This window comes from Pristiophorus japonicus, chromosome 1, assembly GCF_044704955.1.
Source record: "Pristiophorus japonicus isolate sPriJap1 chromosome 1, sPriJap1.hap1, whole genome shotgun sequence".
Taxonomy (NCBI): domain Eukaryota; kingdom Metazoa; phylum Chordata; class Chondrichthyes; family Pristiophoridae; genus Pristiophorus; species Pristiophorus japonicus.
This window is the reverse complement of record NC_091977.1, coordinates 309,432,078-309,447,979: the sequence shown is the minus strand read 5'-3', so window position 1 is coordinate 309,447,979 and position 15,902 is coordinate 309,432,078. Positions and strand designations below refer to the sequence as shown.

The 15,902-nt window shown below is 47.5% G+C and overlaps 1 protein-coding gene across 1 annotated transcript in view; it reads left to right on the top strand.

Moving 5' to 3' along the window:
• The window catches only part of bloc1s5 (biogenesis of lysosomal organelles complex-1, subunit 5, muted), a 158,493-nt gene that overhangs the window by 111,181 nt on the left and 31,410 nt on the right, over window positions 1–15,902 (top strand). The gene's annotated exons all lie outside the window — the stretch shown is intronic.

Below are 15,902 nucleotides of genomic sequence, written 5' to 3'. Positions count from 1 at the left end.
CACAGGAGCGTTATCAAACAAAATTTGACACTGAGCCAAATAAGGAGATAGAGAGGAGGGACTTGAAAACAAGGATGAGAATTTTTAAATCGAGGCGTTACTTAACCAGGAGCCAATGTCGGTCAGCGAGTGACGGGTGAATGGGACTTGGTGCGAGTTAAAACATGGGCAGCAAAGTTTTGGATGACCTCAACTTTACATAGGGTAGAATGTGGGAGGCCAGGCAGGAGTGCGTTGGAATAGTCAAGTCTAGAGGTAGCAAAGGCATGGATGAGGGCTTCAGCAGCAGATGAGCTGAGGCAGGGTGGAGACGGGCGATGTTACAGAGGTGGAAATGGCAGTCTTAGTGATGGCGCATATATGTGGTCAGAAGCTCATCTCAGGTTCAAATATGACACCAAGTTGTGAACAGTCTGGTTCAGCTGCAGACAGTTGCCAGGGAGAGGGAGTCAGTGGTTTTGGGAATGGAATTTATGGCGGGGACCGAAGACAATGGCTTTGGTCTTCCCAATATTTAAAAGAAAGACTTGTATTTATATTGCACCTTTCATGACCACTGGACGTCCAAAAGTGCTTACAGTCAATGAAGTACTTTTTGAAGTGGAGTCACTGTTGTAATGTAGGAAACGTGGCAGCCAATTTGTGCATAGCAAGCTCCCACAAACATCAATGTGATAATGACCAGATAATCTGTTTTAGTGACATTGATTGAGGGATAAATATTGGCTGGGACACTGGGGAAAACTCCCCTGATCTTTGAAATAGTGCCATAGGATCTTTTACATCCACTTGAGAGAGCAGACGGGGCCTCGGTTTAATGTCTCATCCAAAAGGCGGCGCCTCCAACAATGCACTCCCTCAGTACTGGGAGTGTCAGCCTAGATTTTTGAGCTCGTCTCTGGAATGGGACTTGAACCCACAACCTTCTGACTCCGACACTACCAATTGAGGAGACAATTTCTTCTCATCCAGTATTAGATGTCGGACAAGCAGTCTGACAATTTAGAGATTATAGAGGGGTCGAGTGAGCTGATGGTGAGATAGAGCTGGGTGTCATCAGTGTACACGTGGAAACTGACACTGTGTTTTCAGATGATCTCTGCACTCCTCCAATTCTGGCCTTGTGCACAATTTTAATCACTCCACCTTTCTAGGCCCTGCCTTCAGCTACCTAGGCCCAAAGCTTTGGAATTCCTTCCCTAAACCTCTCGACCTCTGCCACCTCCTTTAAGGCACTCCTGAAAACCTACCTCTTTCTGTCCTAATATCTCTTTTTGTGGCTCGGTGTCAAATTTTGTTTGATAACACTCCTGTGAAGTGCCTTGGGACATTTTACTATATTAAAGGCGTTATATAAGTGCAAGTTGTTGTTGTTGTTGAGCCTATTGTTTCTACCCTGCTGGGTACATATCAAAATGAACTCAGCAATGTAACAGCCCTGTTTGACACTATGTGGTCCTGGTGGGGAAAAAACACTGCTGCCCATCGGGTTACATAGCAATTTTTTGTAGTGGAAACAGATATTCTTTTTCAAACTGGAATCTGCAACAAAATATATGCCCCCAGAATTAAACCAGGCAGCTGGGCAGTTAAAATCGCCACAGTCAATTACCCGCCCTGGAGCTGCCAGGAGTTGACCTGTGTCGAAATCTCGACCTCCGAAAAGAATGACTCCGACACTTACAGCTCCGATAGAAGTTTCCTTTTTAATTTACTTGCTCGCAAGGGGTAGGTTTCACTCAGTCAAGGGCTAAATGAACACCTCCGAAATGGTTCAGTTTAACAAGATATTTATACAGTAAAACCCAAGTTCTGGCCTCTCCCTGTGTATTGCTCTGTCTCACAGTCAGTGAATACAGATAAAGAGTTAATTACTATATCCTGGTCCTGACATGGTGTCCAGATATTTCCTTTTGTCAGGGTTATCAGAAAGCCAAACGGCCATTACTCCATGAGTCATAGGTAATGGGCTATCACCTGTCTTGTATTGTGTCAGGATTATCCAATTTCCTGGTCAGTTTACCTGTTTGCTTCAAATGGCTGAGGTAAAGGAAAGAGATAATGGCTAGAAGATAAGGGTGGGGTGACATGGAACTCCTGTAGTGTAGACAATAGGAGAGCACCATGGGGGGTTACTTGTCTCAGCATGACTTGTCTCCTAGCTGTCTGATAACCATCAGCCATCTAACAGCAGGTTTAGCTGTTTATGCAAGCTGGCTGCTAAAATGCAGAAAGTTCTGGAAGGGCCAGGACTCCATTTTAATCAAAAGGCACACAAATACCGTATGGTATCAGCTTAGATAAAAATACATTTCCACACCTGCCTCTATTTTAACCTGCATCCATCCAGAGCCAACGGGGTCATCTGGGCAGCGTGGATTTCCACTACTTCCTGCCGGCCTTTCGTTCCGAACAGGTGGGGGACATGGGAACGAAAGCCCGTATTTCCCAAATACCTCACTCTCTGCGCAGTCTGAGATGACCCATGCTAGGTTAAAAGTTCAAGTAGCTTTCTGACGAGCATGGATTGTAAATTGGATATGAGATCAAAGTAGGGATGGTCTCCACAGGACAGCCTTTCGAATGTGTCAGTTTGGTCACCTGTGTGTTATAGTAATAAAATGCATGGCAAGAGTCGATTGCAGCAATAAACTAATTTCAGGACATCGAGTGGTTGGTTATTTAGTTTACATTGTCAGTCTGTTAGTATTTGTATGTATTTTTGATATACCTTGATTTATTGACAGTATATATGGAATACAAAGACCAGATTTTGTATAAGAGATGTGAGTAAACACTGTTTGAGCAGACACTGGAAATGGCAGAGAGCATACATTGGAATCGAAGTTTATGTCTCAGTAACTTTCATACTAGTTTTTGTGCAGTAGGAAGTTTAAATAAAGACCTCATCCAGCCATTACTGCAACTGAGTGTGTGTGTAATCTGACATTTAGAGCAACGAAACAAAAAAGAGCAAGAAAGCAGTCCAACAGGGGAGTCAGCCAGTGATGTTTCAATGAGGACTGGGGGTTCAAATCTCCCGTGCCTTTTTTTGCAGCAGGTGAGGTTTGAACTGACAAAAACCCACCCTCTGAAATCAGGGTCGTGCTATAGTGGAGCAGTGTGAATGGTCCACGAGTGTCACAGCACAAGGACCCTTGAGGAAAACTGCACAGGGAGCAAATAACCTGGCGCACAAGAAAACTGGAGAAAATTGAACAAGCATTTTTTCTTAAATAAAAATTCTCTTGCATCAGGAACAGGCGATCCATGGCGGACAAAGTGGAATGTCCGAACCCGTTACATAAACCAATGTCCAATCCAGTCCTCTGCAGTGAGTAGTCTGGGAGATTTTAACTCCCGGGCCTCATCTGCATAGTCAGTCTTTCACCTTCTGAGGGGAAGTGGCAGTGAGCAGTGGGCGGGAGCGGATTACTGAGGGCAGGAGGCTGCTGTCAGAGACACAAAAGAATGTTTCCCAGCAGTCAGGTAAATGATTGGGAGAGAGGCGGGAAGACATTGCGGTCAATGGGAGGGGGGAGGGGCAGCTCAGGGTGGGGGAAGCTCAAGATTGCCATGTGGAGCCCAAAGGAGCACACAACGGGCCCGAAACTCAACAACTTACTGCCCACTAACGCCCACTACCACTCAATTACCACCAAATTACCATCCAGAAATACAAGTTTCATTAAAAAAAACACATTTACCGCCCAGAAACTGCCCGGCGGTAAATTCCACAGTCATTACCGCCGGGCGATATTCAATACTGTCTGCCCATATATTACCGCCAAATACTGCCCAAAATGGAAGTGTCATCATTAAGATCCATTTACCACTGGACCTTAATACCGTCCTGAAAAAGCAGGTCTTACTGGATCTTAAGTGGATCTTAAGTGGGCGGTATGGACACAGATCTGACAGGTTTGTTTGATATTACACAGATCTTTATAGTTCTCCACAATTTGATGTATTTTTAAATGGATTGAAGTATTTTCTAGTGTTAGGCAATAATATAAATGGTCAAATAAAGCCTTATTTACTCCTTTAGTCTCTCTCACTCACATTAGTCTCACTCATCCCCAGTCTTTCCTCCCCCCAGTCACTCTCAACCTCAGTCTCTTCACCCCAGTCTCTCTCACCCCCAATCTCTCTCTCCGCCCCCAGTCTCTCCGCCCCCTGGTCTATCTCACCTCCCAGTCTGTCTCATCCCCTAGAGTGATCTCACCTCCCCCCCCACAGTGATTCTTTCCCCCCCCCAACTAGCGATCTCACTCTCTCCCCCCTCACAGCGATCTCACTCTCCCCTCCCCCACTAGCGATCTCTCTCCCCCCCCTCACAGCGATCTCACTCTCTCCCCCCCCCACTAGCGATCTCTCCCCCCCTCACAGCGATCTCACCCTACCCCCACCCCCCCACTAGCGATCTCTCTCTCCCACCCTCACAGCGATCTCACTCTCTCCCCCCCCCCGTCAATAGTGATCTCTCTCCCCCCCTCATAGCGATCTCACTCTCCCCCCCCCCCACTAGCGATTTCTCTCCCCCCCCCTCACAGAGATCTCACTCTCTCTCCCCCCAAAGCGATCTCACTCTCCCCCCACCCCCACAGCGACCTCACTCTCTCCCCTCCACAGCGAGCTCACTCTCCACCCCCCCACCACAGCGATCTCACTTTCTCCCCCCCCCACAATAGCGATCTCTCTCCCCCCAGCCCCCCTACAGCGATCTCACTCTCTCCCCCACAGCGATCTCACTCTCTCCCCCGCGCCCCCATAGTGATCTCTTCCCCCCCGCCCCCACAACAATCTCACTCTCTTCCCCCCTCCCAACTGCCCCCATAGTGATCTCTTCCCCCCCGCCCCCACAGTGATCTCACTCTCTTCCCCCCACCCCCAACCGCCCCCATAGTGATCTCTCCCCCCCCACCCGCCCCCACAGCGATCTCAGGCCGGCAGTCTCTGGCCTCTCGTCGGTGCCTCTCGGGGGGAAGGCGGAGCTTGACAGCTGCGCACGTGCGCACAACTTGGGAGCCGAAGATTCCCGAGTCGATAGGCCTCCTCTGCCGCACACCGCCTGCTGCATTCCGCTCCCACTATCGCCGAGAAAAATGGGATGAAATTCCCGCCCACTCGGCCCCAGTGGTACCAGGCAGTAAAAAATCATGCACCGTCCGGGGACTGCCAAAAAACGGGCGGAACTTGAATTTCACCAAATTCAGGCCCAAAGAAACTATAAAAACTTACCTTTTTGGGCCTCATCTGGCCCTTGCTCCTCTAGCCCGCGGGTTGGCCTGGCGGGGTAGCCAAAGCCGCATAGGCCTCTGGTTAAAATTGCAATCAGGCCTCGATGAGTCCAATCTGCATATTTAACACCTTCCGGCAGGTGTCCCGCTCTCCTGCTCAAAAGAGCAAGCTAAGGTCACAACCTGTGGGAAGGCAGTGGGATCGGTAAGTAGGGTCAGCAGGTAAGTCGCATGAGCTGTTCTCCCTGGTTTCCCAACCACTTTCTAGCTCCCCCCCCACCACCCCCGCTCTGCCGCTCCCTACCTCCCTCCAACTTAAAATTCCAGCCTGGGCGTGGGCCGTCCCACTACTAAATTTGTCATTGCCGCACCCGTTTTACACTTGAAAAATCAACGAAAAGCAGTTCAATTTTTACCCCAATCTCTTTGTGGGCAGGTGTTGGTTGCAGGATGAATATTGGCCAGGACACATGGAGAATGCCCTGCGCTTTTTTGGATAGTGCCATGAGATCTTCTATGTCCACCTGACTAGGTAGATGGGACCTTGGTTTAATGTTTCATCGGACAGTTAGCACCTCCGACAATTACATATAAATGTATATACATATTCACGTATATACATTTATACTTATTTATTGAAAAACATCTGTACTACTCCAGTCAGTAGAATTTCAAGCAAACTTGAACTGAACCTTGATAGCCATCTTGTGAATTATGACTGAAATATAGCTATTGGTTAAACAGCAAAGAAAGATTTGTATTTATATAGCGCCTTTCATGACCACTGGACGTCTCAAAGCGCTGTGCAGGCAATGAAGTACTTTTGGAGCGTAGTCACTTTTGTAATGTGGGAAACGTGGCAGCCAATTTGCGCACAGCAAGCTCCCACAAACAGCAACGTGATAATGACCTGATAATCTGTTTTAGTGATGGTGATTGAGGGATAAATATTGGCCAGGACACCAGGGATAACTCTCCTGCTCTTCTTTGAAATCGTGCCATGGGATCTTTTACGTCCACCTGAGAAAGCAAATGGGACCTCGGTTTATCGTCTCATCCGAAAGATGGTTAGATACACCATACCTAGTTGAATGACTTTGCAGTTTTCTACCATGATGTTTGGGCAAGGTGTAATTCAACTTTTCAGTCAATCACAACAGTGCCAGGACCGTGACTTTGAAGATTCTGGAAGCACATCTAACAGTACTGACATAATCCAGCAAAATCTGATAGTGAAGAAAAATTCGGATAGAAACTTCAGGAAATAGAAGAAAAATGGCTTGATGCCTAGAAAGGCGATTGTTAGCTGAATACTTGATCAGGCTTTGCACAGTTACTGGTAATGGAAGCTGAAAGTCAGGTGACAGGATTAGCCACCACAGGGTTGCTTCTCAAATAATGGCAGTGTGCCTGAGCTTCCCTTGCTTTTTGTTTTAATTGGTCATTTTTGTACTGACTTGGTAAAGCAATCATACATCTCATGTGTTTTTTGCTTATTGAATACCCGGCCTCCCCTCCGCCCCTCCCTCCCCCGCCTTCCCCCCCCCCCCCCCCCCCCGCACCCACCTCCACTGGCAACATCTTCTCTTGTGATCAGACAGCAGATGCAACAAGGAGTATGGGTCCACAAGATGACCAGCCTCTGCTACCTCATCCAATGGGCCACTTTTGACATGTGAGTCAAGACAATGAATGTTGGCAAGCACTCTGTCATTGGGGAAATTATCACAAGCAAGCCCGATCCTCTCCTCATCTGATGCCCAAACAAACATGGGGTGGAGGGGGGATGAAATGAAACTTTGGCAGGGGCACAAAACAGGCGATAGCAGATCAGCCTCCCGTTATACACACTGCCTGATTTTCCTTTCCGTTCCGCCCCTGCCAAAGATGAATTTTACGCCCAATACATAAGAACATAAGAATATAAGAAATAGGAACAGGAGTAGGCCATACAACCCCTCGAGCCTGCTCCGCCATTCAATAAGATCATGGCTGATCTGATCATGGACTCAGCTCCACTTCTCCGCCCGCTCCCCATAACCCCTTATCACCCTATCAGAGAAACATAGAAATTAGGTGCAGGAGCAGGCCATTCGGCCCTTCGAGCCTGCACCTCCATTCAGTAGGATCATGGCTGATCATTCAACCTCAGTACCCGTTTCCTGCTTTCTCTCCATACCCCTTAATCCCTTTGGCCGTAACTAACTCCCTTTTGAATATATCTAACAAACTGGCCTCAACAACTTTCTGCGGTAGAGAATTCCACAGGCTACCTACTCTCTGAGTGAAGAAATTTCTCCTCATCTCGGTCCTAAATGGCTTACCCCTTATTCTTAGACTGTGACCCCTGGTTCCGGAACTCCCCAGCGACGGGAACATTCTTCCTGCTCTAACCTGTCCAATCCTGTCAGAATTTTATATGTTTCTATGAGATCCCCTCTCATTCTTCTAAACTCCAGTGGATACAAGCCCAGTTGATACAGTCTCTCCTCATATGTCAGTCCTGCCATCCTGGGAATCAATCTGGTGAACCTTCGCTGTACTCCCTCAATAGCAAGAACGTCCTTCATCAGATTAGGAAATCAAAACTGAACACAATATTCGAGGTGTGGCCTCACCAAGGCTCTGTACAACTGCAGTAAGACCTCCCTGCTCCTATACTCAAATCTTCTAGCTATGAAGGCCAACATGCCATTTGCCTTCTTCACTGCCTGCTTTACTTGCATGCCAAACTTCAATGACTGATGTACCATAACACCCAGGTCATGTTGCACCTCCCCTTTTCCTAATCTGTCACCATTCAGATAATATTCTGTCTTCCTGCTTTTGCCACCAAAGTGGAAAACCTCACATTTATCCACATTGTACTGCATCTGCCATACATTTGCCCACTCACCTAACCTGTCCAAGTCACCCTGCAGCCTCTTAGCATCCTCCTTACAGCTCACACCACCACCCAGCTTAGTGTCATCTGCAAACTTGGAGATATTACATTCAATTCCTTTATCTAAATCATTGATGTATATTGTAAATAGCTGGATCCCAGCACTTAACCCTGCGGCACCCCACTGGTCACTGCCTGCCATTCTGAAAAGGACCCGTTTATGCCGACTCTCTGCTTTCTGTCTGCCAACCAGTTCTCTATCCACGTCAATATATTACCCCCAATGCCATGTGCTTTAATTTTGCACACTAATCTCTTGTATGGGACCTTGTGAAAAGCCTTTTGAAAGTCCAAATACACCACATCCACTGGTTCTCCCTTGTCCACTCTACTAGTGACATCCTCAAAAAATTCTAGAAGATTTGTCAAGCATGATTTCCCTTTCATAAATCCATGCTGACTTGGACCGATGCTGTCCCTGCTTTCCAAATGCACTGCTTTTTCATCTTTAATAATTGATTCCAACATTTTCCACACTGTCTAAGAAACTGTCTATTTCTATCTTAAATGTATTCGATGGTGTTATGTATTTAGCCCTTTGTAACCTGGATGACACCTGACCACCAGAGGGCCCACCTGTTGGAGTCCCAAGGGATCCCAGCATTCCTTAGGAGCACAGTATATAAGCAGGCCACCCACAAGGTACCTGCACTCTGGAATCTTATTAGAGGAGCTAAGGTCACACTTGCTCATTACACACAGTACTCAGTTTCACCCTTTATTTTGAGTGAATCAATTGGCGACGAGGTAAAGAACAACCACGCGAAAATGCAAAGAACAGTCGGTATCCTGGAGAAGTTCTCAGAAGGGGACGATTGGGAGGCCTTCGTGGAGAGACTCGACCAATACTTCGTGGCCAACGGGCTGGAAGGGGACGAGAACGCTACCAAATGAAGGGCAATCCTCCTAACTATCTGTGGGGCAACAACTTATGACCTCATGAAGAATCTCCTGGCCCCGGCAAAACCAACAGAGAAATCCTACGAAGAATTGTGTACGCTGGTCCGGGAGCTCCTAAATCCTAAGGAAAGCATTTTGATGGTGAGATATCGGTTCTACACATGTCAACGATCGGAGGGCCAGGAAGTGGCGAGCTACATCGCTGAACTAAGGCGCCTCACCGGACATTGTGAGTTTGAGGGATTCCTAGAATAAATGCTCAGCGACTTTTTTGTACAGGGCATTGGACATGAGACAATCCTTCGCAAACTGTTGACTGTAGAAACTCCGAATCTAAGTAAAGCCATAACGATAGCCCAGGCATTTATATCCACCAGCAACAACACCAAACAGATTTCGCAGAATAAAGAAGTTTCAGCCAGTACTGTGTATAACGTAATGTTGGTCTCAAGCAGAAATATACATGGCAGAACGTACATGCCGCTGTTGCGGCCCGATCTCAGATAACCCAGAGTCCGCCATCAATCGTTAATGTGAGGCAGTTAACACCCTGTTGGTGCTGCGGAGGTGATCATTGGCCCCATCAATGTCGCTTTAAGTACTATGCGTGCAATGGTTGCAGAACAATGGGACACCTCCAACGAATGTGCAGGCGAGCTGCAAACCCTGCAAACCACCACGTTACAGAGGAAGATCGATCTACAGTAGATCCGGCTGAATTGGAAATTCGTACTGAGGAGGCAGAAGTGTACGGGGTACACACGTTCACCATGAAATATCCACTAATAATGTTGAAAGTTGAACTGAACGGCATTCCAGTATCCATGGAGCTGGACATGGGGGCAAGTCACTCCATTATGAGTAAAAAGGCTTTCGACAAGCTGTGGGGCAAAAAGGCACACAGACCCAAGCTCAGCCCCATTCACACCAAATTAAGGACTTACACAAAGGAACTAATCCCTGTAATTGGCAGTGCAGAAGTCAAAGTCTCCTATGACGGAGCAGTGCATGAACTCCCGCTGTGGATTGTACCAGGGGATGGCCCCACGTTGTTTGGCAGAAGCTGGCTGGGAAAATTCCGCTGGAACTGGGACGACATCCGAGCACTTTCGTCTGTCGACGGTGCCTCATGTACCCAGGTTCTGAGCAAGTTCCCATCATTGTTCGAGCCAGGCATCGGAAGCTTCTCGGGGGCAAAAGTGTAGATCCATTTGGTTCCTGGTACGCGACCCATCTACCACAAGGCTCGGATGGTACCGTACAATGTCATGTATCTTACATTATTTTATATATAACTGTATCCTAACATGCTATACATGACTGTAATAAGATATGACCTGTAACCACCAGCATACCTTTCCGCCAGGGATGCACTTGCAAGAAACAGATATATAAGGAGAGGTCTCAGGCAAGTGCAGCATTCCAGAGCTGTGAAATAAAGGTGCAGGTCCAGAGTGACCTTGACTTCACTACATGCCTCGTGTGAATCTGTACTGAGGGGACAGGACTTTACATACATGATGCATGAAAAAGTGGAAATTGAGCTGGACAGGCTACAACGAGAAGGCATCATCATGCCGGTGGAATTCAACGACTGGGCCAGTCCGATTATCCCGGTACTTAAGGAGGATGGCATGGTTAGAATTTGTGGGAACTATAAAGTAACGATTAACCGTTTTTCACTGCAGGATCAGTACCCGCTACCCAAGGCAAACGACCTATTTGCAACGCTGGCTGGAGGGAAGACGTTCACCAAGCTGGACCTGACCTCGGCATACATGACGCAGGAGCTGGTGGAGTCTTCGAAAGGCCTCACCTGCATCAAAACGCACAAAGGTCTGTTTATCTACAACCGGTGCCCGTTTGGGATTCGGTCAGCCGCTGTGATCTTATGGCGGAACATGGAGAGCCTGCTAAAGTCAGTTCCTTGCACAATGGTCTTCCAGGATGACATATTGGTTACAGGTCGGGACACCATGGAGCACCTAAAGAATCTGGAGGAGGTTGGTAGTCGGTTACATCCTGTGGGGCTCAGGTTGAAACGCTCAAAGTTTATTTTCCTGGCACAGGGCGTCAAATTCTTGGGAAGGAGAATCGCAGCAGACGGCATCAGGCCCACCAACGCCAAGATGGAGGCCATCAAGAACGCGCCGCGACCACAGAACGTGACGGAGCTGCAGTCGTTCCTGGGACTCTTTAACTATTTTGGTAATTTCCTACTTCGGTTAAGCACCCTGTTAGAACCCCTACATGCGTTACTGCGAAAGGGAGACGACTGGGTATGGGGGAATTCACAAGAGGCTGCCTTTAAGAAAGCCAGAAATCTGTTGTGTTCTAACAAACTGCTTGCCCTGTATAACCCTTGTAAACGATTAGTGCGAGCTTGCAATGCATCGTCATATGGGGTCGGGTGAGTGCTACATAGAAACATAGAAACATAGAAAATAGGTGCAGGAGCAGGCCATTCAGCCCTTCTAGCCTGCACCGCCATTCAATGAGTTCATGGCTGAACATGAAACTTCAGTACCCCCTTCCTGCTTTCTCGCCATACCCCTTGATCCCCCGAGTAGTAAGGACTTCATCTAACTCCCTTTTGAATATATTTAGTGAATTGGCCTCAACTACTTTCTGTGGTAGAGAATTCTACAGGTTCACCACTCTCTGGGTGAAGAAGTTTCTCCTCATCTCGGTCCTAAATGGCTTACCCCTTATCCTCAGACTGTGACCCCTGGTTCTGGACTTCCCCAACATTGGGAACATTCTTCCTGCATCGAACCTGTCTAAACCCGTCAGAATTTTAAACGTTTCTATGAGGTCCCCTCTCATTCTTCTGAACTCCAGTGAATACAAGCCCAGTTGATCCAGTCTTTCTTGATAGGTCAGTCCCGCCATCCCGGGAATCAGTCTGGTGAACCTTCGCTGCACTCCCTCAATAGCAAGAATGTCCTTTCTCAAGTTAGGAGACCAAAACTGTACACAATATTCCAGGTGTGGCCTCACCAAGGCCCTGTACAACTGTAGCAACACCTCCCTGCCCCTGTATTCAAATCCCCTCGCTATGAAGGCCAACATGCCATTTGCTTTCTTAACCGCCTGCTGTACCTGCATGCTAACCTTTAATGACTGATGTACCATGACACCCAGGTCTCATTGCACCTTCCCTTTTCCTAATCTGTCACCATTCAGATAATAGTCTGTCTCTCTGTTTTTACCACCAAAGTGGATAACCTCACATTTATCCACATTATACTTCATCTGCCATGCATTTGCCCACTCACCTAACCTATCCAAGTCACTCTGCAGCCTAATAGCATCCTCCTCGCAGCTCACACTGCCACCCAACTTAGTGTCATCCGCAAATTTGGAGATACTGCATTTAATCCCCTCGTCTAAATCATTAATGTACAATGTAAACAGCTGGGGCCCCAGCACAGAACCTTGCGGCACCCCACTAGTCACTGCCTGCCATTCTGAAAAGTACCCGTTTACTCCTACTCTTTGCTTCCTGTCTGACAACCAGTTCTCAATCCACGTCAGCACACTACCCCCAATCCCATGTGCTTTAACTTTGCACATTAATCTCTTGTGTGGGACCTTGTCGAAAGCCTTCTGAAAGTCCAAATATACCACATCAACTGGTTCTCCTTTGTCCACTTTACTGGAAACATCCTCAAAAAATTCCAGAAGATTTGTCAAGCATGATTTCCCTTTCACAAATCCATGCTGACTTGGACCTATCATGTCACCATTTTCCAGATGCACTGCTATGACATCCTTAATAATTGATTCCATCATTTTACCCACTACTGAGGTCAGGCTGACCGGTCTATAATTCCCTGTTTTCTCTCTCCCTCCTTTTTTAAAAAGTGGGGTTACATTGGCTACCCTCCATTCCATAGGAACTGATCCAGAGTCAATGGAATGTTGGAAAATGACTGTCAATGCATCCGCTATTTCCAAGGCCACCTCCTTAAGTACTCTGGGATGCAGTCCATCAGGCCCTGGGGATTTATCGGCCTTCAATCCCATCAATTTCCCCACTACAATTTCCCAACTAATAAAGATTTCCCTCAGTTCCCCCTCCTTACTAGACCCTCTGACCCCTTTTATATCCGGAAGGTTGTTTGTATCCTCCTTAGTGAATACCGAACCAAAGTACTTGTTCAATTGGTCTGCCATTTCTTTGTTCCCCGTTATGACTTCCCCTGATTCTGACTGCAGGGGACCTACGTTTGTCTTTACTAATCTTTTTCTCTTTACATACCTATAGAAACTTTTGCAATCCACCTTAATGTTCCCTGCAAGCTTCTTCTCGTACTCCATTTTCCCTGCCCTAATCAAACCCTTTGTCCTCCTCTGCTGAGTTCTAAATTTCTCCCAGTCCCCAGGTTCGCTGCTATTTCTGGCCAATTTGTATGCCACTTTCTTGGCTTTAATACTATCCCTGATTTCCCTAGATAGCCACGGTTGAGCCACCTTCCCTTTTTTATTTTTACGCCAGACAGGAATGTACAATTGTTGTAATTCATCCATGCGGTCTCTAAATGTCTGCCATTGCCCATCCACAGTCAACCCCCTAAGTATCATTCGCCAATCTATCCTAGCCAATTCACGCCTCATACCTTCAAAGTTACCCTTCTTTAAGTTCTGGACCATGGTCTCTGAATTTACTGTTTCATTCTCCATCCTAATGCAGAATTCCACCATATTATGGTCACTCTTCCCCAAGGGGCCTCGCACAATGAGATTGCTAATTAATCCTCTCTCATTACACAACACCCAGTCTAAGATGGCCTCCCCCCTAGTTGGTTCCTCAACATATTGGTCTAGAAAACCATCCCTTATGTACTCCAGGAAATCCTCCTCCACCGTATTGCTTCCAGTTTGGCTAGCCCAATCTATGTGCATATTAAAGTCACCCATTATAACTGCTACACCTTTATTGCATGCACCCCTAATTTCCTGTTTGATGCCCTCCCCAACATCCCTATTACTGTTTGGCGGTCTGTACACAACTCCTACTAACGTTTTTTGCCCTTTGGTGTTCTGCAGCTCTACCCATATAGATTCCACATCATCCAAGCTAATGTCTTTCCTAACTATTGCATTAATCTCCTCTTTAACCAACAATGCTACCCCACCTCCTTTTCCTTTTATTCTATCCTTCCTGAATGTTGAATACCCCTGAATGTTGAGTTCCCAGCCCTGATCATCCTGGAGCCACGTCTCCGTAATCCCAATCACATCATATTTATTAACATCTATTTGCACAATTAATTCATCCACCTTATTGCGGATACTCCTTGCATTAAGACACAAAGCCTTCAGGCTTGTTTTTTTAACACCCTTTGTCCTTTTAGAATTTTGCTGTACATTGGCCCTTTTTGTTTGCCTTGGGTTTCTCTGCCCTCCACTTTTCCTCATCTCCTTTCTGTCTTTTGCTTTTGCCTCCTTTTTGTTTCCCTCTGTCTCCCTGCATTGGTTCCCATCCCCCTGCCATATTAGTTTAAATCCTCCCCAACAGCACTAGCAAACACTCCCCCTAGGACATTGGTTCCGGTCCTGCCCAGGTGCAGACCGTCCGGTTTGTACTGGTCCCACCTCCCCCAGAACCGGTTCCAATGCCCCAGGAATTTGAATCCCTCCCTGCTGCACCACTGCTCAAGCCACGTATTCATCTGCGCTATCCTGCGATTCCTACTCTGACTATCACGTGGCACTAGTAGCAATCCCGAGATTACTACTTTTGAGGTCCTACTTTTTAATTTAGCTCCTAGCTCCTTAAATTCGTTTCGTAGGACCTCATCCCTTTTTTTACCTATGTCGTTGGTACCAATGTGCACCACGACAACTGGCTGTTCTCCCTCCCATTTCAGAATGTCCTGCACCCGCTCCGAGACATCCTTGACCCTTGCACCAGGGAGGCAACATACCATCCTGGAGTCTCGGTCGCGGACGCAGAAACGCCTATCTATTCCCCTCACCATTGAATCCCCTATCACTATTGCTGTCCCACTCTTTTTCTTGCCCTCCTGTGCAGCCACGGTGCCATGAACTTGGCTGCTGCTGCCCTCCCCTGATGAGTCATCCCCCTCAACAGTACTCAAAACAGTGTATCTGTTTTGCAGGGGGATGACCGCAGGGGACCCCTGCACTACTTTCCTTGCACTACTCTTCCTGCTGGTCTTCCATTCCCTAGCTGGCTGTGGACCTTTTCCCTGCGGTAAGACCAACTCACTACATGTGATACTCACGTCATTCTCAGCATCGTGGATGCTCCAGAGCGAATCCACCCTCAGCTCCAACTCCGCAACGCGGACCGTCAGGAGCTGGAGGTGGATACACTTCCTGCACACGTAGTCGTCAGGGACACCGGAAGTGTCCCTGAGTTCCCACATGGTACAGGAGGAGCATAACACCCGACCGAGCTCTCCTGCCATGACTTAACCCTTAGATACACTTAAATTGGCAACAACAATGTTAAAAGTTACTGACTAATATAAGAAGAAAAAGAAAAACTACTCACCAATCACCAGCCAATCACTTACCCCCTAGGCTGTGACGTCACCTTTGTTTATTTCTTTGCCTTCTCCCTGTAGCTGCACCGGTACGCCTCTCGCCGACCCCGGATTCGCGCTGCTCCGAGCCCCCGCCTCCTCGACTGACTGCTCGAACTGCTCGACTCCCGCTGGCCTTTATAGGCCTCTCGCCGACCCCGGACTCGCGCTGCTCCGAGCTCGCGCCTCCTCAACTGGCTAACGAATCGGGGATTTTGCAATCGGTCGCTTATGCGTCCAGGAGTTTGTCCAAGGCCGAAA